The 26865-nt window shown below is 45.6% G+C and overlaps 1 protein-coding gene and 1 long non-coding RNA gene across 2 annotated transcripts in view; one reads left to right on the forward strand and one right to left on the reverse strand.

Moving 5' to 3' along the window:
* Nucleotides 1–26865, forward strand: part of LOC140721622 (NACHT, LRR and PYD domains-containing protein 3-like) — a 1017925-nt gene that overhangs the window by 211023 nt on the left and 780037 nt on the right. The gene's annotated exons all lie outside the window — the stretch shown is intronic.
* LOC140721636 (uncharacterized) lies at nt 16947–22696 on the reverse strand. The gene is made up of 4 exons (XR_012097418.1): nt 22636–22696; nt 21360–21401; nt 17807–17850; nt 16947–17448 (listed from the first exon to the last, which is right to left on the reverse strand). It is a non-coding gene; the product is annotated as an uncharacterized lncRNA (long non-coding RNA).

Here is a 26865-nt window from a genome sequence, read left to right on the forward strand (position 1 = left end):
AGAAACAGCATACCATATCGATTCCCTTTGAAGATGGACCAGACAACTTCATGATTCAGCTTCAGGGTCCACCTGTTACAGATATCGTTACAAGCCTGAAATTATCTTGTTCTGCCCAGTCAGTTCCCACTGCTGCCAATAGATGGCGCAATGGGATAACCTATGTGCAGACAGGCCAGGACAACCCCACCGAGTCGGTAAGCAACGTTGACCGTAGAAATTATACTTGGCAGATTGAGATCAAAGTAACCATGAAACACAGCGGCTTTTCTGTAAAGATTACAGTACAGGGCAAGTGAAAGTTTCCGTCAATATTCAACTTCCAACCACCGCTTCAACTTCTGAGCAATTTTATTTTGCAGCTCTATTCTATCTACTTTATTCGTCATATTAAAGAAAAAACTGTTTATCAGGGATAGTGAAGGTGGAGCAGAGTAACAGATATACTAGAGGTGCTTCAGGACTTTTTAATTGTAAGTCAAGTTCCGGGATTTATTTATGTCAAATTTCCACAGATGTTCATTTAAGTCTACAGCGAATAACGTCCCATGCTTGCCAAAACATTTTAACTCTTCATTTAAAATAATGGAGAACCGTGCCGGTTTATCTGCCTCTGTCACAGAGGGACATTCTGTGCCCATGTTTGTAAGCAGGATTTCCCATCGCTTCTCTTCACACCGGCAGCATCATTTGGAATCACCACCGACTGTGAAATGGAGCTCTTGAAGTTTTCAGAAGCAGATCTCTTTCTCAGAGTTCAGACCTTCATGCAGTGCCGACGTGACTTCACGACGTTAAGGTATCGATCCATTTGTGAATGAAATTCAGCCACTGCACATACTGAACGAACCAATCTTATGCAAACTAAATTAAGTAGCCCGTGAAAAAAAAGAGGCGGACAAAATGAAACGTATCCTCTCCATGATTCCGTAGAATTATATCCGGGAACTCCTTTTTATAAACTCCAATTCGTTTGCCATTCAGGCTAATATGTTGGACAGGATACAAATTGGGTCCACCGAGCCCAGCTGGTGTGATTGGACTGCAGTAGAAAGGAGTGATTCCATTCCTCTTTCAGTTCTATTGGCAGAGCCCGTGTCTCGTGTCAATGTAAACATCAACTATTACACCCTCAGATAAAAAAACGGCGATAAAGTTGTATACACCTGTGACGTTAAGGGTGCAATTCAGATAAAACATCATTACAAGACATCTAACATCAATATCTCGATTTTCAGAAAACCGAGTCTGAACATAACCCGTCTGAACAGAAATACCACAGGAAATTATAGACGTGCTGTCAATATTCATTGCAACAGCGACAGTGCAGAGATCTACCTGCAAGTTAATTGTAGGTACGCAGGTTGCTCATTACATTAGTTTACATTCAATATCACCGATCACAGAAACAGCATACAATCTCTATTTCTGTTGTAGATGGGCCAGACAACATCAGGATTCAGCTGCAGGGTTCTGTTTTCAAAATACTGTCTCAAGTCTGAAATTAACTTGTTCTGTCCAGTCAGTTCCCAATACTGACTATAGATGGCGCAAGGGAGCAAATGACCAGCAGACAGAACAGGATTACACCATCGAGTCATTTATCAACGTTGCTAAATAAGTGGAAATTATACTTGGAAACATAGCAGCCTTTCTGTAAAGATCACTTAAACGTAAACATCCAAGTAATTTTATTTTGCAATTTTGTAATTTTCACGCTGTGCTCTTCTGTAGACTTCGGTCACGAGAAGTATAAAAAAAAGATACTGTGAATATGCAGCAGAGTTGTAGATATCATGGAAGGTCTGGAGTGATTTATTTAGAGGTCAATTTGCCGGAAATTTAATATCTTCATTTAGGCCTACGGCGAAGAGTATTTCATGTTTCCCAGAGCATGGAGAACTAAAGAGCAGGTGGAACTATTCGGTTCAAATTACGGAGAGCCATGTCGGCTTATCTGCTTCGGTACCCGAGGGACATACTGTGCCCAGGCCTGTCAGCAGGATCGCTCAAAGCCGTTCTTCACAGTAGCAGCTTTAGTTGACGTCAGGACGTATTGTCGACTGAAACTCCTGACGTTTTGAGAAGTCGATGCGTTTCTCAGAATACAGATCCCCGAGCAGCGCAAACCTGATTTCACGAAGTTAAGGAAACAACCCCTTTGTGAATAAAATACAGCCGCTGTGCATATTGAAGGAATTAATCTTGGAGCCAGTTACACGGGATATAATTCACATAACATTAAGGGGCAGAAATAGAATCTGATGGAGACAGTGAGCAGGTCGGGAAGCATCTGTGAAGGGAAAACAGAAGTCGACATTGCAATGCAGGACTGGGAGGTGGGGAAACAATGAAGTATTAAATGAACCTTCACCGGAGAGAGAGAGGGAAATGGGTCCGACGGACTCGTGCAGCAATTCTGACAGACATCTTCGACTTGAAATCTTAACCGTTCCTTATCCACGGAGGCTGCTTGACAGCCTGAGTGTATTCCGGGATTTCCTTTTTCTTTTTGATACTTCCAACATCTCCAGCGCTTGCGTTGTTGTCTCCATGTGTGCATCCGACATCAGATGTTTATAAGGAAACAGATACAGCAGTTAGAAAGTGCAGGGTTGGACACGGATGATCTGTCTGGCTTGACAGAGCAGTTTGCAGTTGAAGAATTTAAATGTGTTCTCGATAATGATGAAAGGGCTGTCCTAGATGAAAAGGATGCCGCTACCTTGAGGGAGTCTGCTGGGTTAACAGACGAGGTTGTTTTAACCCGCAGGTTTGAGTTTACTCCGGATGGGAGTTGCCCAGAGAGTAACTGGGAGGATCAGGGAAACTTAGAATTTGAAAAGGGGACTGGTATTGAAAGCCTGGAAGAGGTAGATGTCCCGTTTGATTGTGTTCAGGATGTGGATGCACAGGGTACTGAACCTAGTATTGAAACTCAGGAAAAGTCTGAGGTATCTGATTTAGTTGAAAAGGAATGCAGTCCTTTTGGGTCAGATGGACTTGGTTCAGTGAAGAAAGGGTTAACCTTGCTACCAGTGCAAAGTGAGAATTCTCTGTTGTTTGTGTTGGAAGGTGTGTTAAAAGTTAATGATGAGATGAAAGCTGGTGATGTGAATATTATTGAAGGAGAAGGGAAAGGTGTTGTTTCTAAATTGAATAAAGAAAATTTAAAGTCTGAATTGGTTTTAGAAGGATTGACAAAAGGGAAGGGACCGTTAACTGAACAATGGCTTGTTAACAAGGTGCCTGTGAATCAATTACAGTGTCTTTGGAAATTTAAAGATAAACAACTTGATGTTATTCAAGTATGTGATTTGGAGAGGCAGAGGTTGAAATGTTGTTTTGACCAAGAGGGATCATCTGCAGCTGTTAAACTGAAAACAAATAGAATGAAAGATCCTGAAGATAAAATTAATGACTTGCTTAAAATTAACTAATTGTGTGGAAGTTCAGCAAATGGGCTTAGTTTGAAAACATTGGTGATAAGATAGCGCCTGTGAATGGAGTCTGTGAAGGCCTATTCCACACTGGTGAACAAGCTAACCACGCGAGTGTTAAGTGGAAAAGGGATAAAGGTTGACCAAATGCCACTTTGAATAACAAGATCTGGTTTTGAGGGAATTTGGCAAAGCATGTGAAAGATAAAAAAAAACACCATGAAAGATTGACTGTTTGAATGTTAAGTTTAAAAGTGACATAGATTTTAGTATTTGTTCAAACTTTTGTAATGTACTATATTATAATCGCACATGTATTGGTTCACACTTTGTAATATACACCTAAGCTGAGAACACAATCCCTTGGCATTTTTGGCTGACATGAAAAATAAAAATAGGAAGTTACGGAATTCGATATTAAAGTACAACATGTTAAGTGGAGTCACAATGTAATTGCTGATTGTTTATCTAGATATTAATTTGAATGTGCATCTGTATTATTTTTGTAGTTAAGAACACTTCTGTATTTTTTTTAAACTCTGTAATTCTGTGTGAAAATTCTTGGTGAAAATTCCCAGAAGGATGGGGGTGTAATGAGTGATGAACAGATCTGATGGACAATGGGGTGCAGAGTTACCCATTCCCCCACATGAGAGTCACGACCCATTACTGTTGCTATGCTGCTCATGAGAGAGAGAGAGATGGAAAACATGCAAGAACATCTGTTACAGATAAGAGAGTGGAGCGAGACTGTTGATTTACTGTATTATGACTTCTGCAAGGTTACTTATCTTCTACTATTTTGCTCATTAACATTCCTCGGTGGACTGCAGGAGTGGGCTGGTTTGATGGACACAGTCATTCAAAATTGATTGATAGCTGAGACCCCGTTAGTAGGGATAAAAGACAGGTCTGGAGAGACACGCCTCAGACACAACAGGAGACACGCCAGTGGACACTGATTGAGTGTTGGAACCCACAAGGAAAGGTGGGGGCATCGGAGACCGAACCAGGAGATCTGTCAGTTAAACTCACAGTGTTACAACAGGGCCGGTGGGGACTTGTGTGTGTGTGTGTCCACTCATGCCAGAGTGACGAGTCCACCACAGAAGAACGGTCTAGCTGAATGACAGAGGGGTTATAACTGAATGGCCACAACGACACGACGGATTAAGAAAGGAGTAAAAGGTTTGCCTGCCGCAGCAGTTGTTGTTACATCTCGCTCGCTCGCTCTCTCTCTCTCTCTCTCTCTCTCTCTCTCTCTCTCTCTCTCTCTCTCTCTCTCTCTCTCTCTCTCTCTCTCTCTCTCTCGCTCTCTCTCTCTCTCTCTCTCTCTCTCTCTCTCTCTCTCTCTCTCTCTCTCCAACGATTACAACACAACAACCATATCTACCTCAGCACGCATGAACTGAGATGAACTTTATACTTTTCTATGCCAATTAATTTACCCCTAGACATCGATAGAGCTTGTTTATTACTGATTATTATTATTCCCACACTTTTAGGTTTAGTATTGCTAACCTGTGTTATCTGTATATTTGCATTATTGGTTTTGTTTTGCTTATTTTACTAATAAACACTTTTGAATATAGTACCACCAGACTCCAACGGATTCTTCGTTCTCTGCTGGTCAGACACCCAGTTACGGGGTATGTAACAATACAAAGATTGGTGGAGGAGCGGGTAGTGTTGAGGAAACAGAGAGCCTGCAGAGAGATTCAGATAGTTTAGGGGAACGGGCAAAGAAGTGGTAAAAGAAATACAATGTTGGAAAGTGTATGTTCACGAAGTTTGGTGGAAGAAATAAACGGGGAGACCATTATTTAGATGGGGAGAGAATTCAAAATGCAGAGATGCAAAGGGACTTGGGGGTCCTTGTGCAGGATCCCCGAAAAGTTATCCTCCAGGTTGAGCCGGTGGTGAAGAAGGCGAATGCAATGTTGGCATTCATTTCTAGCGGTATAGAATATGAGAGCAGTGATGTGATGTTGAGGCTCTATAAGGTCCTCATGAGACCACATGGAGTATTGTGTGCATTTTTGGGCTCCTTATTTCAGAAAGGATATACTGACATTGGAGAGGGTTCAGAGAACATTACCAAGAATGATTTCAGGAATGAAAGGGTTACCGTATGAGGAATGTCTGGCAGCTCTTGGGCTGTATTCCCTGGAGTTCAGGAGAATGAGGAGAGATCTCATAGAAATATTCCGAATGTTAAAAAACCTGAACAGATTAGTTATGGCAAAGTTATTTCCCATGGTAGGGGAGACTAGGACAAGACGGCACGACTTCAGGATTGAAGGACGTCCAACTAGAACTGAGATGCGGAGAAATTACTTCAGTCAGAGGGTGGTAAATCTGTGGAATTTGTTGCCACGAGTGGCTGTGGAGGCCAAGTCATTGGGTGCATTTAAGCCAGAGATAGATAGGTTCATGATTTGCCAGGGCATCAAAGGGTATGAGGAGAAGGCAGGGGAGTGGGGATGACTGGAATAATTGGATCAGCCCATGATTGAATGGTGGAACGGACTTGATGGGCCGAATGGTCTACTTCTGCTCCTATATCTCATGGTCTTATGATCTTATTGCGGTCTAATTGCAACAGGTGATTGCAGACTCATGACCGATTGATTAACCGGTGGAATTCTGCCCCAGTAATGCCTAATTTCATTGCATATTTCCTGAAACCCTGGTGTGAATGAGCCCAAATATATCTCAGCTTACGGGCCAGCGGAAAGAAACAGCTTACCCAACAAATAAAGCTTGTTGGGGTTGTCCATCTTTGGGATCATCAACTGATTTCTGCTGCTTACCGAAAGGCATTATCACCCGATACTCCACCCTGATGGCTTCGATGGTCACCTCATGGCGACGACAGACGTGTCATCACAAAACAATGCATCCACCGTGTTTAAGGTTTTAGGCAGCAGGGTTAGTTTATATTTGGCAGAAAATGGTTGTTCCTTTTAAATTTCAGCTTTTAACCTGAACCCATCTTCTATTGTAGTCTCACCAAAAAGGCCTACTCGCATTTAACCTCTCGAAATCGCTGATAATTCTGCATACTTCCATTAAACCTGCGCTCTAACCTTTACATGTTATACTGGTGTTGTTGTTCAATTGTCGCATTGAACAGGCCGGAAAATAGAGCAGATGCCGCTGACCAATCAGTAAACATCTTCCTATAAGGCTAAACTGGGTAGAAGGGCCGAATGTCGACTGCTTGCCTCGTTGTACATATTTCATGAACGAATAACAGCAACGAGGTGAAAGTTATCATGGAAGTTAAAAATCCAACAAAGTCATCTTTCTCTGCCTGAAATCTCATTGTCAGCTTGTCTGTGTAGTTTGACCTCTGTTCAGAATTAAATATTAACTTCAGGTGTTTCTAATGCTCACAGGATGCCATTCAAAATTCAAAGCAATAAACTCCCCCAGTAAGCAAAGTCCAGCAGTGAAATTGTAAACTGGTCTACTTCAGCAAAGTTCCGCATGTTTATTTTTATCTTATCGCCTGAGAAATAAACAGACAGGTTAATCTGTAACCAGGCACGATGCGATTCACGGAAGGAGAAGAAGGGCGTGTGGAAAGGAGATGGGAGATTGATTTTTCAGCCAGAAGTACTGATAGAGGTGGAGGTGTATATGATGACACCCGAATTTGCCAGTATAAAGCGAATGGTTAGATGAATATATCAAATATCAGGTGCAGGTAGGTTGTGGAACTCCACCTGGGAATTCGGATTCAGACAGATAGAGACAGTAAAGTTACAACCGGCATGGACAAGATGAGCCGAATGCCCACCTCTGTGTTTTGTGGCCCTGTAGTTTAAAGGCTGATGATGCGGTTTTGCACTTGTCATCTCAAAGGACTTTAACCTGCGTGTTTTATTGGTTGTAAATCTCCTTGCAGGGAAACGTATTTAGGTACAGGAGAAAATAATCAGACTCGGAGTATCACAGAAAAAGTTATGACCAGAATTCTTCACGGTCAGTTTGCCTACAATACAATTTCACGCCTTGGGAGATGGCGATGCAGAGAGTTGAGAGATCAAGTTTAGAGTTGAGAACTTCAATGTCGTCAAAATACGGGATATTGCCATATTCGAAACAAGGGAAATGAATTGTTTCACAAATCAGCACAAAGGGGTATAAATCTCCAGCAATGTTTTTTTTATTCCGCGCTTTATCAAAGTTTTGCAAGTTGTTTCATTTGAATTCATTTTTCTGTCACAAGTACTGACTGAGGAGGAAGTGTATTTGAAGCACATCGAAATTAGCCAGTATAAAGCGAATGGTTGGATGAACACATGGAATACCAGTTCCAAGAAGGTTATGGAATTCGGCCTGGAAATTAGGATTCACGAGACAGTAATGTTACAACCGGCATGGACAATATGAGCCGACTGCCCCACCTCTATGTTGTGTGACCTTGTAGTTTAATGGCTGACGTCATGCGGTTCTGTGATGGTTCTCGCAAAGGACTTTAACCTGCGTGTTTTATTGGTTTAAAATCTACTGAATGGAAAAACATGTACTTGCAGGAAAAATAACCGGACAGAGAGCATCGCCGTAAAGGTAATGGCCAGAACTCTTCACAATTAGTTGGCCGGCAATAAAATTTCTCGCCTTGGGAGATGCCAGTGCAGAGAGTTAAGAGAACAAGTTTAGAGTTGAGAAACTTCAATGTCGTCAAAATACGGGATCGTCCAGCACAGATTGGAGACTGTGTAAGCAATTTAGATAGATCGATCGATAAATAGGGTAAGATCGATAGATTGAGAGAGACAGAGAAAGAATGAGACAGAGAGAGAGAGAGAGACCGAGGGAGAATTAGGGTGAGTATTAGTGATAGTGATCCTCTCCTACATGAGTGTTAGTGTGTGTATATATATATGTATGTGTGTGTGTGCATATATATCTGCGCGAATATATGAGCGAATTTGCGGCGAAAAAAAACGACACTCGGCCTATTTGCGACTGACTAATCGAATCGCGATTCATGAGCAGGAGAGAATGAGGGTAAAGTAGGGACACGTGGAGCGGCCGTTGTATGAGTGAAACATTGTAGGAGTGGGAACTTGAGGCTTTGGCTGAAGACCTTCGGCGAGGAGGCACAGGTAAGTAGCCGGTGGTTGAATTAAAAAGTCGCTGAATTACAGCGAATTACATAAAGAAGGGATGGGCACGATCGCTGATCTGGTGTGACTGCATGATGTGGGAGCTGGCGGACCCCGGTGTGGTTCCTGGTGACCACGTCTGCTAAGTGTTGGCTGCTCGAGGAACTCGGGCTCAGGGTTGATGTCAAACACCGCGGCACATCGGGGAGGAGGGGGAGAGTTACCTGGATTCTCTGCTTCAGGTGGTAGTCACGCCCATTAGATGAGCTGCCTCACATTAGGTCTGTGCTCAGGGAGAAGAGGTTGTGACTGCGAGTGAGGCGGGAAGTGGGACCCACGGGACAGTGCTGGAGGAGCCTCAGCCCTTGAGCTTGTCCAACAGGCCTGAGATACTTTTTCCCTGTGTGGATGAGAGTGGGGCCTATTGACAGCATGAGCAACCTGACTGTGGCCCCGTAGATCAGGTGCCATTCAGGACGGGAGAGAATAGAAAGGCAGTGGTAATTGGGGATAAGGTAGTAAGAGGAATAGAAAGAGATCCCTGTCGCGGAAGCTGTGCTGCCTGCCTGGTGCCCGGGGGCGGGACACCTTTTCCGTCCAGCAAAGGAATTTGCAGTAGGAGGGAAAAGATTCAGAATGGCCTGGTCCATGTGGGTATTCCCGAAACACGTAGAACGAGGAAGGAGGTTCTACTGAGTGAATTTGGGCAGCTAGGGACGACATTAAAGAAACAGAAACACAAAGGTGGTAATGTCTGGATTGCTACCAGGGCCACGTGCTAATCGGCAGAGGGCCAAGAAGACTGGAGAGTTAAACGGGTGGCTCAAGGGTTGATGTGGAAGAAGTGGGTTTGAATCCCTGGGGAAACCGGCACCAGTATTGGGAAGGAGGGAGATGTCCAAATGGAACGGGCTCCACTTGGAATCCAGCAAAAGAGAAAAGTCTGGACACAGATATAGCGAACGCAAAAGATAAGATCAGAGAAACGTAAGAGTGTAGTGAAGACAAGTCAAGAGCGAAAGAGATAAAAGTTCATAAGATTTCAAAAGTGCAATGAGTGTGAGGACATTTTAACCGAATGCCCGTCTTATTCGAAGCGGGGTCAGTGAACGTGCGGCACAAATTAAGGACAGGGGGTATAATTTAGAGGCCATTACAGAAACGTGGTTGTAGGGTGAAGAGGATTCCGAATTAAATTTCAAAGGATATCAGGTGATAAGGAAGGATAGGCAAGAAGGTAAGGGAGATGGGACAGGGCTCTTAATTAAATATATCATGGCGATAGTGAGATATGATGTAAGATCTAAGGAGCAGAAGGTTGAATCATTCTGCGTAGAGATTAGGAACAGTAATGTGAAAATATCACTGGTGGGAGGTGTCCATCGACCACGGAATAATAACATGACAGTGGCGCAGGCAATTAGCAGAGACATATCTGAGGCATGTAACACACACATACCATGAGGGAGATCTAAGGACATGTTACAGACGACACCGGAGTTGATCTCCGAACTCCGGATCGACTCGAGCTGTAATAGAATACCATTGATTTGAACTGAACTGAATTGACTTGGCCTTATTACTTCCTTCGTATACACGAGGAGCAAAACATCTTGCGTTTTGTCGCCGTCTAAATATGCAATGTGTAATTTATAATAAATATTATCAAGTCAAGTCAAGTCAATTTTTATTGTCATTTCGAACATAACTGCTGGTAGAGTACACAGTAAACACGAGACATCGTTTTTCAGGACAAGGGTGCGACATGAACAATACAAAAACTACACTGAACTACATAAACCACGTATTACGACAGTCAATCTAACATACAAATACAGTTGTGTCAGCACGAATTAATCAGTCTGATGGCCTGGTGGAAGAAGCTGTCCCGGAGCCTATTGGTCCTGGCTTTTATGCTGCGGTACGGTGTCCCGGATGGTAGCAGCCTGAACAGGTTGTGGTTGGTGTGACTCGGGTCGCCAATGATCCTTCGGACCCTTTTTACACACCTGTCCAAGTAACCAACATGACCTAGAGGGATGCTCACATCTGCAGATGCACTAGGCTGTCCGCATCACTCTCTGCAGAGTCCTGTGATTGAGGGAAGTACAGTTCACATACCAGGCAGTGATGCAGCCACTCAGGATGCTCTCAATTGTGCCCCTGTTGAGAGTTCGTAAGATTTGTGGGCCCATACCAAACTTCATCAACCGTCTGAGGTGAAAGAGACACTGTTGTGTGCAGCTGGTGTGTACAGACCACGTGAGATCCTCGGTGATGTTTTGTCATTTCAAACAGACTAGCGGGAAGGACGGCAGAGCAGCAGTGGCTGGAGTTTATGTGAGAAGTGAGGAAGGTGCAAGACAGATATATTCCAGAGAAGAAGAAATTTTCAAATGGAAAAAGGATGCCAACTGTGGCTGACAAGAGAAGTACATTGTGTACAGTTCTGGTCACCGAATTATAGGAAAGGTATCAATAAATTAGAGAGAGTGCAGAGACGATTTACTAGGATGTTACCTGGGTTTCAGCACTTAAGTTACAGAGAAAGGTTGAACAAGTTAGGTCTCTATTCATTGGAGCGTAGAAGGTTGAGGGGGGATTTGATCGAGGTATTTAAAATTTTGAGAGAGATAGATAGAGTTGACGTGAATAGGCTGTTTCCATTGAGAGTAGGGGAGATTCAAACGAGAGGGCATGATTTGAGAGTTAGGGGGCAAAAGTTTAAGGGAAACACGAGGGGGTATTTCTTTACTCAGAGAGTGATAGCTGTGTGGAATGAGCTTCCTGTAGAAGTAGTAGAGGCCAGTTCAGTTGTGTTATTTAAGGTAAAATTGGATAAGTATATGGACAGGAAAGGAGTGGAGGGTTATGGGCTGAGTGCGGGTAGGTGGGACTAGGTGAGAGTAAGAGTTCGGCACGGACTAGGAGGGCCGGAATGGCCTGTTTCCGTGCTGTGATTGTTATATGGTTATATGGTTATGTGGTTATATAAGTCAAAGCCAAAGTAAAAGCAAAGCAAAGGGCATAAGAGGAAGCAAAAATTAGTGGGAAGACAGAGGATTGGGAAGGTTTAAAAGCTTACAAAAGGAAACTAAGAAGGTCATTCAGAGGGAAAAGATGAACTATGAAAGGAAACTGGCAAATAATATCAAATAGGATACTAAAAGCTTTTTTTTTTCAAGTATATAAACAGTAAAAGACAGGTGAGAGTAGATATAGGACCGATAGAAAATTATGCTGGAGAAATTTTAATTCTCTTCACTAAGGAAGACATCAGAAATATGCCGGACATTCAAGGGTGTCAGGGAAGAGAAATGTGCGTAGTCACAATTACGACAGAGAAAGTACTCAGGAAGCTGAATTGTCTAAGGGTAGATAAATCTCTCGGACCAGATGGAATGCACCCCCCCCCCCCTGTTCTGAAGGAAGTAGCTGTGGAGATTGCGGAGGCATTAGCAATGATCTTTCAAAAGTCGATAGATTCTGGCCTGGTTCTAGAGGACTGGAAGATTGCAAATGTCACTCCACTATTTAAGAAGGGGGCAAGGAAGCGAAAAGGAAATTATAGACCTGTTAGCTTGACATCGGTGGTTGGGAAGTTGTTGGAGTCGATTGTCAAGGATGAGGTTACGGAGTACCTGGAGGCATATGACAAGATAGGCAGAACTCAGCATGGTTTCCTTAAAGAAAAATCCTGCCTGACAAACCTATTGCAAATTTTTGAGGAAGTTACAAGTAAGCTGGACAAGGGAGATGCAGTGGATGTCGTGTATTGGGATTTTCAGAAGGCCTTTGACAAGGTGTAGCACATGAGGCTGCTGAACAAGATAAGAGCCCCTGAAAGTTACCTACATGGATAGAGCTTTGGGTGATTGGCAGGTAACAGAGAGTGGGAATAAAGGGATCCCATTCTGGTTGGCTGCCGGTTACCAGTGGTGTTCCACAGGGGTCCGTGTTGGGCCCGCTTATTTTTACGTTGTATATCAACTATTTGATTTATGGAATAGATGGGTTTGTGGCTAAGTTTGCTGATGATACAAAGATAGGGGGAGGGGTCGGTAGTGCTGAGGAAACAGAGAGCCTGCAGACAGACTTGGATAGATTGGGGGAATGGGCAAAGAAGAGGCAAATGAATTACAATGTCGGAAAGTGTACCATCATGCACTTTGGTAGAAGAAAGAAAAGGGCAGAATATTATTGAAATGGGGAGAGAATTCAAAGTTCTCAGATGCAAAGGGACTTGGAAGTCCTTCTCCTGGACACCCTTAATTTTAACCTCCAGGTTGAGTCGGTGGTGAAAAAGGTGAATGCAATGTTGGCATTCATTTCTAGAGGAATAGCGTATAGGAGCAGGGATGCGATGTCGAGGCTCTATAAGGCACTGGTAAGACCTCACTTGAAGTACTGTGTGCAGTTTTGGGCTCCTTACTTGAGAAAGGATGTGCTGACGTTGGAGAGGGTTCAGAGACGATTCACTAGAATGATTCCGGGAATGAGCGGGTTTGGACTGTATTCCTTGGAGTTTTGAAGAATGAGGGGGGACCTCATAGAAACATTTCTAATGTTGAAAGGCATGGACAGAGTGGGTGTGGCAAAGTTGTTTCCCATGGTGGGGGAGTATCGTATGAAAGGATATGACTTGAGGATTGCCGCGCGCACATTCAGAACAGGGATGCGATTTTTTTTTAGCCAGAGGGTGGTGAATCTATGGAATTTGATGCCACGGGCGGCAGTGGAGGCCAAGTCATTGGGTGCATTTAAGGCAGAGATTGATAGGTATCTGAGCAGCCAGGGCATCAAAGGTTATGGTGAGAAGGAGGGGGAGTGGGACTAAATGGGAGAATGGATCAGCACATGATGAATTGGCGGAGCAGACTCTATGGGAAGAATGGCCGTCTTCTGCTCCTTTGTCTAATGGTCAATGCAGCACATCCTCAATTGATCAGGTTGCATGAATAGTCATGGTCCGGTCCGTTAAATCCGCATTCCGGCTCACGGTCCGGTCCATTACTCCTTATTCCAGGTTTTCGGGTTTTCCCTTGTTCTGCTGGGTGCTCTGATTGAGGCACCCGATTCGCATTTTGGTCCGGCTACATAAATAGCTCCTGGATTCAGCTTCATTTGCTGGACTGTTCGCTTCCCTTCTCTTCACCTTCCTCCTGAAGCCTTGCCTGAAGCCTTTGCCAGAAGCCTCGCCTGCGTCCTCGCCTGTATCGCTGTCAAGTTCTGCCGCCGGAGCAAGACCGGAGCCTTGCTCTGTCTCGATAAGGAACTGTCTATCATTGTTTCCAACTGTCTCTGTGTCCAGGTCTTTCCGAGGTAGGTCCGGCCGTTGCCACTGCCTTGTGCTGGGAACCGTCTCTATGTCCAATCCTTCGCTAGATCCAGAGCCTAGCCGCTGCCTTGTGTCGGGAACAGTCATTCTGTGTTCTGTCTACGAGTCCCGGCCCTACGTCCGGCTCCCACGGAGGAGTCCTGACTCTGTGTAGAGCCCAGGCCTCAAGTCCTGTTCCTAAGGAGGGGTCCCGGCTCTGTGTTCCTGTTCTCTCTGGACCAAGGCTCTCGTTTCCTGTTCTCTCTGGACTAAGGCTCCGTGTTCTTGCTCTCTCAAGACCCAGGCTCTGTGTTCAGGTGTCCCCAGATCGACTCAAGGCTTCAGGTTCTTGCCCTGTCCGTGTGCATCGTCCTGTGCAGGAGTTCCATGTCTGGTCCTGCAGCCAAGCCTCAAAGGACCCAAGCCACATCCAGTCCTGTAGCCATGTCATTTCCTCGCCTAATTCCGGGGTCCGAACCAGAGTCAAGACCCAGGTTCTAGGTCCTTGTCCAGTCTCTGGCACGGAGTCCAAGCCCAGGCTCCTAGTTCCCAGTTCCTTGTCCTGGTCCCGCTTTCCTATCCAAAGTCCTAGCCCAAGTCTGTGTTCCATATCCCTGTGTTCCAGTCTCTATCAAGACCAAGGCTCAGTGTTCCTGGTCTCTCTAGACCAAGGCTCAGTGTTCCTGGTCTCTCTAGACCAAGGTTCCGTGTTCCTGGTCTCTCTAGACCAAGGTTCCGTGTTCCTGGTCTCCCTAGACCAAGGTTCCGTGTTCCTGGTCTCTCTAGACCAAGGCTCAGTGTTCCTGGTCTCTCTAGACCAAGGCTCAGTGTTCCTGGTCTCCCTAGACCAAGGCTCAGTGTTCCTGGTCTCTCTAGACCAAGGTTCCGTGTTCCTGGTCTCCCTAGACCAAGGTTCCATGTTCCTGGTCTCCCTAGACCAAGGTTCCGTGTTCCTGGTCTCTCTAGACCAAGGCTCTGTGTTCCTGGTCTCTCTAGACCAAGGCTCTGTGTTCCTGGTCTCTCTAGACCAAGGTTCCGTGTTCCTGGTCTCTCTAGACCAAGGCTCTGTGTTCCTGGTTTCTCTAGACCAAGGCCCTGTGTTCCTGGTCTCTCTAAACCAAGGCTCCGTGTTCCTGGTCTCTCAGGACCAAGGCCCCGTGTTCTTGGTCTCTCTAGACCAAGGTTCCGTGTTCCTGGTCTCTCTAGACCAAGGCTCCGTGTTCCAGGTCTCTCTAGACCAAGGCTCCGTGTTCCTGGTCTCTCCAGACCAAGGCTCTGTGTTCCTGGTCTCTCTAGACCAAGGCTCAGTGTTCCTGGTCTCTCTAGACCAAGGCCCAGTGTTCCTGGTCTCTCTAGACCAAGGCTCCATGTTCCTGGTCTCTCTAGACCAAGGCTCTGTGTTCCTGGTCTCTCTAGACCAAGGCTCAGTGTTCCTGGTCTCTCTAGACCAAGGCTCCGTGTTCCTGGTCTCTCCAGACCAAGGCTCTGTGTTCCAGGTCTCTCTAGACCAAGGCCCAGTGTTCCTGGTCTCTCTAGACCAAGGCTCTGTGTTCCTGGTCTCTCTAGACCAAGGCTCCGTGTTCCTGGTCTCTCAGGACCAAGGCTCTGTGTTCCTGGTCTCTCTAGACCAAGGCTCTGTGTTCCTGGTTTCTCTAGACCAAGGCCCTGTGTTCCTGGTCTCTCTAAACCAAGGCTCCGTGTTCCTGGTCTCTCAGGACCAAGGCCCCGTGTTCTTGGTCTCTCTAGACCAAGGTTCCGTGTTCCTGGTCTCTCTAGACCAAGGCTCCGTGTTCCAGGTCTCTCTAGACCAAGGCTCCGTGTTCCTGGTCTCTCCAGACCAAGGCTCTGTGTTCCTGGTCTCTCTAGACCAAGGCTCAGTGTTCCTGGTCTCTCTAGACCAAGGCCCAGTGTTCCTGGTCTCTCTAGACCAAGGCTCCGTGTTCCTGGTCTCTCTAGACCAAGGCTCTGTGTTCCTGGTCTCTCTAGACCAAGGCTCAGTGTTCCTGGTCTCTCTAGACCAAGGCTCCGTGTTCCTGGTCTCTCCAGACCAAGGCTCTGTGTTCCAGGTCTCTCTAGACCAAGGCCCAGTGTTCCTGGTCTCTCTAGACCAAGGCTCTGTGTTCCTGGTCTCTCTAGACCAAGGCTCCGTGTTCCTGGTCTCTCAGGACCAAGGCTCTGTGGTCGGGTATCCCAAGATCGAGTCAAAGCTTCGGGTTCTTGCCCTGTCCATGTGCATTGCCCTGTGCAGGAGTTCCATGTCTAGTCCTGCAGCCAAGTCTCAAATACCCCAAGCCTCGCCTAGTCCAGTAGCCAAGCCTCGACGGACCCAAGTCATATCCAGTCCTGTAGCCATGTCAGTCCTCGCCTAGTTCCGGGGTCCGAGTTCGAGTCAAGACCAAGATTCTGGCTCCTTGTCCAGTCTCTGTCTCGGAGTCCAACCCCAGGCTCCTGGTTCCCAGTTCCTTATCCTGGTCCCGCTTTCCCAGCCAAAATCTGTGTTCCTGTCTCAATTCCTACTCTGTGTCCTGTCCCGTCCCCAACTCCAGTCCAGTTCAGTTCCTAGTACTTCAGTGTCTGTGTCTTGCATTTGGCTCCGCTCCCAGCGCCCACCTTATGACATGAATAGAGAACGAACGGAGAAGCAATCGGAGCAGGGGTGATTTTATCAAAGCCCACTGTACACGTCGATGCACCAGTCGCTTAGCATTAATCCGAATAACTGAATTGAAGAGGAGCATGCTCCACAGTCAAAGAATTCGCCTTCTGCAATCCCACGAGACATCCCCGTGTTTTCATTTTCAATCACCTATCGATTCTGACATTTTGCAAATATTTCAGACGCCTGAAGCACGTCATCGGGATATAAATGTTCTCCTCACGTGAATGGTCTAAGCCAGGATTTGATAATTCTTTGTGTATTGTTTACAACAATGCTTATTTTTCTCTACAGTACTCATTGATTGAAAATGAAGAACAAATAAACAAGGTTGATTTTCTATTTATTTACCAAACGCTAACGCCGAATATGTATTTCCATATTGCGGGAATAGCACTTCTCCCGCCCGTGCTCGTCTCCCGGCTGATCTACGTCATCATTGTCTCCGCGGAAAGACTCTACTGGATACCCACTCCACGCTCGCTCCGGTGCTAACGCCTCCCGACTCCGTCTCCGCGCCTGTGTCCGGCACCGGCGTTCGTCCGCAGCCACGCCCTGCAACAGAAACCTACTCTTTGCTCATGGGAAGCTCCTGGAAACACATGTCGATGATGTTGTTTGAGAGTTTATAGAGATTACATCGCACCACGATGTTGAGAGGACAGATGCTTGTGGCAGAGTGACGATGCCAAGTCTGGGATGTAGAAGTCCGGACTGAGGTGAGAGAACTAGGAAACAAATGAGTCAAAATATTCAGGGATGTCTCCGTCGTCAAACTGTGACGCGCAGAGGACATCTAACGGAGACATGGATAAAAATGGCAAAGAAATAGTCAGAGATGCTTTCAGTGAACATCCTCGACGGTTGTCTTTCTGATGTGTCCGTCCACGTTCCGACCATCACCAGTGACGTCACCTGCGGAGACAGTACACAGTCCATGTTGACTACGCAGGCAACCCGAGGGAGCTACTGTTGGGGAGGAGAAATACGAGTGGTGTTTTCTCAGTCCGTGTCAATCATCGTGACAAAGCAACTTTTCATACAATTTACATGTTTCATATCACCCCTCGCCGCACGAAAACTGTTCTTTTGGTTATGAATATATCGCTTCTCATCGCCGCCTGACTCTCGCCCTGCACTGTTACGTCATCAAAATGTGACGTGTACACGTGAACAATCATGACCCTCCACGACTCATAGTCTTGAACGTAATGGATATGTTTCTTTTGCAGGTAACAGTTTACATCGACAGCCCAATATTCTGTTCACCTACCTCTTCAGATCACTGTAAGCAGATCGATCGCCCAGATTAAGTGTCTGTAAACGTGAGGAAATCATCATGATTAGCAAAAGAATATGTTGTCAAAATCTGGACGTGGTAGAAGGGATCCGGAAGAATATTGGAAAGGGCCTGCCCGTATTTAACAAACTGGCCCTGAATTAAACCGCGGAACAGCCGGGCCATGATGGAAAGAGAATTTACAGAGACACACAGTTATTAGATATTGCAGGAGGCACCAGACGTCCATAAGAGTCAGGAGAAGATTTAGGCAATCCCGACATGGATCCCGCTCCGCCATTCCATCATGACTGATTTACTTTCACCCTCATCCCCATTCACCCGCCTTCACTGTGTAACATTCGGCGCTATCAACGATTCATTACTCAGGACTTTGGCCTCCACAATAAATAGCACAGATAAGCCACGCTCTGACTAATGATATGCCTCCTTATCTCCCCGTTCCAAAGGGAGTTCACTATACTCTCAAGCTGTGCTCTTTGGCCTGAGGCACTCCTACGATTAGAGATATTTTCTCCACGTCCACTCTGTACAGGGATGTGTCACAGAAGTCACTCTCCCAAACGACAGTGGGTAGAGGACTCAGAGTCATTAAACGCTCTTCATCCGTTTACGCTCTCACTCCTGAGATCAATCTCGTTTATTTCCTCTGGACCGTCTCCAAGTCATCCCGTCCTTTCTCAGATGAGGGCTTCAAAACTTTTTAAAATTCTCAGAATGGGGTCTGACAAGAACCATAGAACCAAAGAACACGGAAAACAGGTCATTCGGCCCTTCCAGTCTGTGCCGAAACTTTATTCCGCTAGTACCAGTGACCTGCACCCAGTCCATAATCCTCCAGATCTCTCCAATCCATGTACCTGTCCATTTATTCTTAACACTTGAGTGAGCCCGCATTTACCACGTCAGATGGCAGCTCGTTCCACACACCCACCACTCTCTGAGTGAAGATGTTCCCCCTAATGTTCCCCCAAAAGCCTTCCCCCTTTCATTCTAAAGACATGTCCTTTCGTATTTATCTGTCCTAATCTAAGTGGAAAGAGCTTATTCAGATTTACTCTGCCTATACCCCTCAGAATTTCGTAAACTATCAAATCTCCCCTCATTCTTCTATGCTCCAAGGAATGAAGTCCTAACCGGTTCAATCTTTCCCTGTAACTCATCTCCTGAAGACCCAGCAACATCCTGGTAAATCTCTGCACTCTTTGAATCTTACTGATATCCTTCCTATAGTTAGGTGACCAGAACCCCGCACAATATTCCAAATTTGGCTTCACCAATGTCTTATCCAACCTCCCCATAACATCCTAACTCCTATGCTCAATACTTTGATTTATGAATGCCAGGATGCCAAAAGCCCTCTTTACAACCCTGAGACGCCACTTTCAGGGAATTAAGTATCTGAACTCCCAGACCCCTTTTTTCCTCCGCTCTCTTCAGCGCCCTACCATTTACTGTGTCACTACTTTGATTTTTCCTTCCAAAATGTAACTCCTCACACATATCTACATTAAATTCCATCTGCCATCTTCTGGCCCATTTTTCCAGTTGCTCCAGATCCCTCTGCAAGCTTTGAAAGCCTTCCTCGCTGTCCACAACGCCTCCAATCTTAGTGTCATCAGCAAACTTGCTGATCCAATTTATCACACTATCATCTAGATCATTGATATAGACAACAAACAACAATGGTCCCAGCACCGATCCCTGAGACACACCACTAGTCACAGGCCTCCATTCTGAGAAGCAATCATCCACTACCACTCTCTGTCTTCTCCCACACAGCAAATTCGAATCCAGTTTACAACCTCTCCATGGATGCCTCGTATCTGAACCTTCTGAACTAGCCTCCCATGTGGGACCTTGTCAAAGGCCTTACTAGAGTCCATGTATACAACATCCACAGGCTTTCCTTCATCTGCTTTCTTGGTAACCTCCTCGAGAAACTCTACGGGATTCGTTAAACATGATCTACAACGCGCAGAGCCATGCTGACTATCCTTAATCAGCCCTTGGCAGTCCAAATACTTGTATATCCGATCTCTCAGAACACCTTCCAATAATTTACCTACTACTGATGTCAGGCTTACCGGCCTGTAATTACCTGGTTTACTTTTGGAGCCTTTTTTGAACAACGGAACAACATGAGCTACCCTCCACTCCTGCGACACGCGATCGAGGCTAAGGACATTTTAAATATTTCTGCCAGGGCCCCTGTAATTTCTACACTAGTCTCCCTCAAGTAACATGTCAGGCCCGGAGGATTTATCTATCTTTATTCGCTGTAAGGCAGCAAGCAACTCTCCCTCTTTAATCTCTATATGTTTCCCCTCCTTCCACATACGCTATGCCAGTTATGCATTTAAAATGACTTTAAAATCCTGCGTATCCCATCGTTTCATTTTTGTGCTCCGTACCTGTCAAAATCAATCATAACATTGCAATTTCCTTCCTTCCTTACCACTAATTCAACATAAAAGATAAACTTTCAGGGATCCTGCACTACAACACCAAAGTCGATTTACACGTCCGATTTATAAATTCGATCTCTTTTGGAAAATAGACCACCGTTTCACTCTTCCTGTCAAAGTGCAAGAACAAATTCCTCCATATACTAGATTTTATTTGTCTTTGTTTGTCTGTTCCCCTCATTGTTCCAACACCTTCGGCTGACCCGCTGCTTCCTGAGTCCTGCGCACTGCCAACAACTATCTTTGTATCGTCCCCAATCCTGGCCACTTCGTTGTCAAGATTATTGACTGCAAACGTGGAAAGTGGCGGCCGAGCACCGACTCCCACAGAATAGCACTGTTCATCGGCAGCCCATTGGAAACAAATCCCATTCAATCCGACTCTTCAATTCCTCCCAGTCGGCGAAACCTCTGTTTTCCGCCAAGTAACACCACGCGCTCTTACATTCATTGGCCCGATGTGCGTTAACTTGTTAAAGGCCTTCTGAAAGTCCAGGCGCACAGCACCCTCGGACTCTTTGTTGCCGATTGCGCATGTTATTTCCTCCAAGAATTCCAACAGCATTGCCAGGCAAGATTTTCGCAGGGGCAAACATTGCTGCCTGCGACCCGCTTTGTCTCCTGCCTCCAAGTGTCGGAAACCTCTTCGTTCATCGTGTAATCTAACACCACCCTGTCATTTGAACCCTTTCTTCATGAAGAGCAGACTGATATTTGAAACTTTCCAGTCCCCCCGGAACAGCTCAACAACAACGTGAAACTTTGAATATCAGTGCTAATTCATTCACTACATTTTCAGCGGCCCATTTCGGAATCCTGAGGTGTAGATCATCTCGCCCATTTAGTCCCGGTGACTGATCTACCTTCTTCCCTTTCAGATTCCCATGAATCTTCCCCTTATTATAGTGACTGCAATCACTTTCGGGTCATGACACTGACACATTACTGCTGTGCTCGACAGTGCAGACTATCGGATGTCTCACTTCAGGGTCTGTTTCTTACTCAATGAAGTGGAAACAGTTACTTCAAAAAGAGATTGACGCAAATATTCCTCTTACCATGTAAGTGTGGTGTTCACCCTGTACATTGTTATTTGCGCCCTGCGAAGAGAAAAAGGCGATTTTTTTTAATCGTGACTTTAAACAAGTGAACAGTAATTGTTTTCTGACTCTGCACAGATAAGCCCCGAGGGTATCAATGTTCACATTCGTTGCTGCTTGTATCTAATTGGTATCGTTCACAGTTCGATGCACCGCGTGTTTCTGTGTCAGTGTGAGTGCAATACATATAATGTCTCTGACATCAGGAATGCTTCCGAATGTCACTCAATCATTCGTCAATATTCAGTCACACAGGAGCATGATGAATTTTACTTGAGGAAGAATTCGCCTTCAAAACCATTCCTGCTGAGAGATTCGCCTGGATCAGAACGTTCACCAGGCGGATTCAGAACCACTCACCTTGAGAGATAAATCTGAATTAGAAACGTGTACGTGGCGGATTGGGGATGTGGACCCGTGGCCTCAGGCTGTTTACCGAAAGATGCTAATTCTGTTAAACACTCACAGAGATCAGTGTTGATCACAGACAGAAATGTACAAACCTAACCCTGGCTTCACTCTATGTGTGATTGTGGAGCCTCCGCCGTTACTCACATTGACCGGACATTATAAAAGACTCTTTCATGAAAGAGAGGGTATGATCTTGCATTGTACAGGAATTACGGATTCTGGGGAATTCTGTGGAAAATTCTGCAGGTGCTGGAAGCTCAGAGTAACACGCACAAAATGTTCGAGGAATTCAGTGAGTCGGGCTGTATTAATAGAATTTACTGATCCGTTTACATTTTGTGCCGAGACACTTCCACTAGTCTGGGATGGGGGCAGGAAGACGCCTGAACAAAATGGTGGGGAGGGGGAGGAGGACAGGCTGGGAGCTGATAGGTGAGGCCGGATGAGTGGGAAGGGGAAAGGCTGAAGAAAAAGTAATCCGATTACAGAGGCGAGTGTGCCACAGGAGAAAGGGAAGACGGAGGGGCACCAGCGGGAGTTGATGGGCAAGTGAGGAGAAGAGATAAGAGGCCAGAGTAGACAACAGAAGAAGAGGGAACTGAACAAAAATACCTGTGGGATAAGCTCATCAGGTTTGGGTCTACTTTGCGGAATATGATGTGCTGTTGATCAATTAACTGAACATGAGATCTGGGATCGATCATCCAGGATCTTATTAAATGCCCAATGAGAACAGAATGGCCCAATGGACTCTACCGGTCACATTACTTATGTTCTCACCTTCCCTTTGCAAACCAATGGCTGAAATCATGACCATCCTTACCTGTTCATTCCTCGGGAAATTCACATAGCTTGGCGATGCGTTCACGGTTTTTGTATCCAAGGTGCCTGTGGGGGAAAACAGATATGTCACAGCAGTGAAGAGCATCAGGAGCCGTTGTTGAACACAGTCGACGTCAATCCGGCCAGAAACAAAGCGCCATTAACAGCATGAGCTTCCGTCCCACCAATCGCCGGAACCAGGAAGTCAGGGCCGATATTCATCAATATGAAGAGAAATGCCCCTGGCATTCCTTCTCTGCCACCTGTTCCACACTTCCACCCGCAGCGCTCCACCCTTGCCATTCCCAAGATCCTTTGCTCCCGCCAGATTTATATATTCCATTTGTGCATGTTTGCTGATTTATTTCTCCTTTTGGCCAGTTACAGTATTTTCAATCATTCTATTACCTTCCACAAGTTCTGCCTGACCCCTTCATTACATGCGACAAATACAGCTGCGTCCCAGCTCTCTGTGATAACCTAACATCTTTCTGGAGCTTTGAGAAATTTACACTTTAAATTGCTTCAACGGATATTTTTGCATACGTTCCGGATAGGAAACGGTTAAATGACTGTGTTTGTTCAGTGACTGTAGTTAATGACGGTCTCACTGGACACCGCTGACGTTTGGGGACTTTTCCTTCACTCCCGTTTATCAGCCAATGTGGCTCTTTACATCCCACAATTCCGTGAGATCATTTTCATCGGCACCGCCGTGACAACGGCGCCGCCCCGAGGCAGAGTGTGACATTACAGGTGAAAATATAGAGCTTGGTTTTGCATTCTCGCTGCTGCTCTGGTACGTGTTGTTATATCCAGGTATTGATGTTATAAACCACGCATATGGTCCTTCTGTACACTCAAACTGAGATGTAGCTATTTTTTTCCCCTGAGTGCAATATTGACTCCTAAAGACATATTACTTTAAGTTGACGTTCTGGTAAAATGCTGACAGCACTTAACATTCTACCTTCAAGAGACGCACAATCTCACTTTTATCGCATCTCCCACCTGTAGTGACGCCAGCTTCATTTCCATCTCTATTTATTTATTTAGAGATACAGCACAGTCACAGCCAATGAGCTCGCACAGCCCATTTACACCAATGGGACCAGTTACCCTACTGACCCGCATATCTCTGGGATGTAGGAGGAAACCGGGAGTCCGTGAGGAAACCCACGTTGGGAACGCACAAACTTACAGACAGCGGAATTGAACCCGGGTCGCTGGCGCTGTGAAACGTTACACTAACTGCTATGTACCGTGCCAACACCAAGGGTCGTCGGTAATTTTCACCGGTTACCACGTGAGAGGTACTGGTTAGCCTGAGGTAAATAAAATACCCAGGGCCACGGCAAGTTTACCTTCGTACCCTGTGGAAAAGTAAGGAAGAAATCGAGTAAACCCTTGCAGAAATTCTTGCTTCGTCTTGTAATGCCCTGGTTAATGACGTGTTTAATTGTATTTTTACAATGTTGTACCGGAGGGGTATCTGAGGGATAGAATCTACTCGTATTTGGAAAGAAAAAAAATCTTATTAGATATTTAGCGCATGAGAAATCGTTTCTGAAAGAAAAAAAAAACTATTGGATTTTTTTTATCAAGAGGATGTGCGGACAGAGCAGGTCCCACATACAAGGCTCATCTATGAGGGTGGATCGAATGGGATCCAGGGATAGATGGTATGGTGGATGCATAATTGCTTCGATGCTAGGACACAAAGGGTGAAGGTTGAATGTGTTTTTCTCGGACTGGACGCCCATGACCAGTTGTGTGCCACAAGGGATGGACGCTGTGACCTTTGCTCTTCATTATTTATTATTTGAAGAATGTAAACGGCGTGGTTGGTAAAAGTTTTCACATGATATTAAAGCAGGTAAACACAAGAGACTCCATAGATTCCGGAAATGCAGAGCAACACACACAAAATGATGGTGGAACACAGCAGGCCAGGCAGCAGCTATGGAAATAGATAAACAGTCAACGTTTTGCGTCAAGACCCTTCTTTAGGACTAGGAATGAAAGGGGAACACGCCAGAGAAAAAAGGTGTGGGAAGGGAAAGAATACTATCTGGAAGATAATGGGTGAAGCCAAGTGGGTGAGAAAGGTAAAGGGTTGGAGAAGAAGGAATCTGTACATGGAGGCGAGAGAGGGTGAGAGGGGTTGCACCCAGCTAGTTGGGGTTTCTCTACTCACCAGTGTACCTGGGAGAACTGGGATTTATGAGGGTGAGGGCGACGGGGAGAGAGAGGAGTGAGGAGGTGAAAGGGGTTACACTCAGGTAGTTGGGTTCTATCTACTCACTGGTGTCCATAGGAGGACTGGGATTTGTGAGGGTGAGGGCTGAAGATGTGAGGGTGTTGGGATGGGGTTGCGATTCAGGGTATTCTGAGCTCTGGGGATACGGACAGGAGAGAACTGGAGACGAGGGGGTTTCGTCAGTGGGGAGGAAAGAGGGCAGAAGACCATCTGGAGGGGTTTACAGAGGGATGAGGTCCGGGCTCCATGCTGATGGGCTCCCAATACTCCTCTGTTCCTAGAACCTCTGAACCCACCCAATGGGTTCTGCTAAGGCAACCGGAAGATGTCGGTGCCTCCGATCCCAGCTCCAGTTCCCTCCCACCGACGTCTCTCCTCCTTCTAATTCCCTCCACCATCTCCCTTCTCCCGTCACAGAACTGTGGTGAGACACGAGCAGGACTGGTAGCTCAATATTGAGGATTCGGCTATTTCATTTGCTATAGAAAGGGATGCACGGGGGAAGGACGGGGATGTAAAATGTCTAAATGCTTCTTAAACATTACTGTCGTATTTACTCCCACCGCCTCCCTGGTAGTGTGTTCAAGGTTACTGTCATTCTCTTTGTCAAAGAACTTGCCTCGAAAATGTTCCATTAAATTTCCTACTCTCGTCTTAAATCTTTGCCCTCTGGTATTTGACATTTCTACCCGAGGAGAGAAACTTTGACCATCTACCCTATCTCTGCCGTCATTATTTTACAAACTTCTATCAGATCTCTCCAGGGAGAACTATTACATTGAGCTTATAGAATCAAAACTGACAGAGACGGGAAGCAGAGGGTGTTGGTTGAGGTTTGTTTCTCTGAATGGAGGCCGGTCACTAGTGGAGTGCTACAGACTGGTTCTGTTCCGAGACACACCCAACCACGCCAGCCTCCGGAGTTTAGACTCTAACTCTCCACAGTATGGATGGCTGGCGCAGCCTTTTAAATGTTCAGGTAATTGGCAATCATGCTTTGGCAGCAAAAACTTAGTATTTAAAGAGTACCTGAATAGGGCCTCAGTGCTCAATCGAAAGCTCGGCTAGAGGAGCCATCTAGCGTTTTGTTTTGTGCTCAGTTCTCGTTCCAGTTTCAGACCGCGTCTCGATCCTGACGTAAGATACACCAGTATTTGGGTCTGAACCATCCTTCGTCAAGGTCTCTCGTCACAGGATCAGTACATCTACAGATGACACAAAAGCACGAAGTCTTGCTCATAGTGAAGAGGGCTGTGGTAGATTACCATATGATTAGATAGATAGATAGATAGATAGATAGATAGATAGATAGATAGATAGATAGATAGATAGATAGATAGATAGATAGATAGATAGATAGATACTTTATTCATCCCCATGGGGAAATTCAACCTTTTTTCCAATGTCCCATACACTTGTTGTAGCAAAAACTAATTACATACAATACTTAACTCAGTAATAATATGATATGCATCTAAATCACTAACTCAAAAAGCATTAATAATAGCTTTAAAAAAAAGTTCTTAAGTCCTGGCAGTTGAATTGTAAAGCCTAATGGCATTGGGGAGTATTGACCTCTTCATCCTGTCTGAGGAGCATTGCATCGATAGTAACCTGTCGCTGAAACTGCTTCTCTGTCTCTGGATGGTGCTATGTAGAGGATGTTCAGGGTTTTCCATAATTGACCGTAGCCTACTCAGCGCCCTTCGCTCAGCTACCGATGTTAAACTCTCCAGTACTTTGCCCACGACAGAGCCCGCCTTCCTTACCAGCTTATTAAGACGTGAGGCGTCCCTCTTCTTAATGCTTCCTCCCCAACACGCCACCACAAAGAAGAGGGCGCTCTCCACAACTGACCTATAGAACATCTTCAGCATCTCACTGCAGACATTGAATGACGCCAACCTTCTAAGGAAGTGCAGTCGACTCTGTGCCTTCCTGCACAAGGCATCTGTGTTGGCAGTCCAGTCT

This window comes from Hemitrygon akajei, unplaced genomic scaffold, assembly GCF_048418815.1.
Source record: "Hemitrygon akajei unplaced genomic scaffold, sHemAka1.3 Scf000058, whole genome shotgun sequence".
NCBI classification, from domain to species: domain Eukaryota; kingdom Metazoa; phylum Chordata; class Chondrichthyes; order Myliobatiformes; family Dasyatidae; genus Hemitrygon; species Hemitrygon akajei.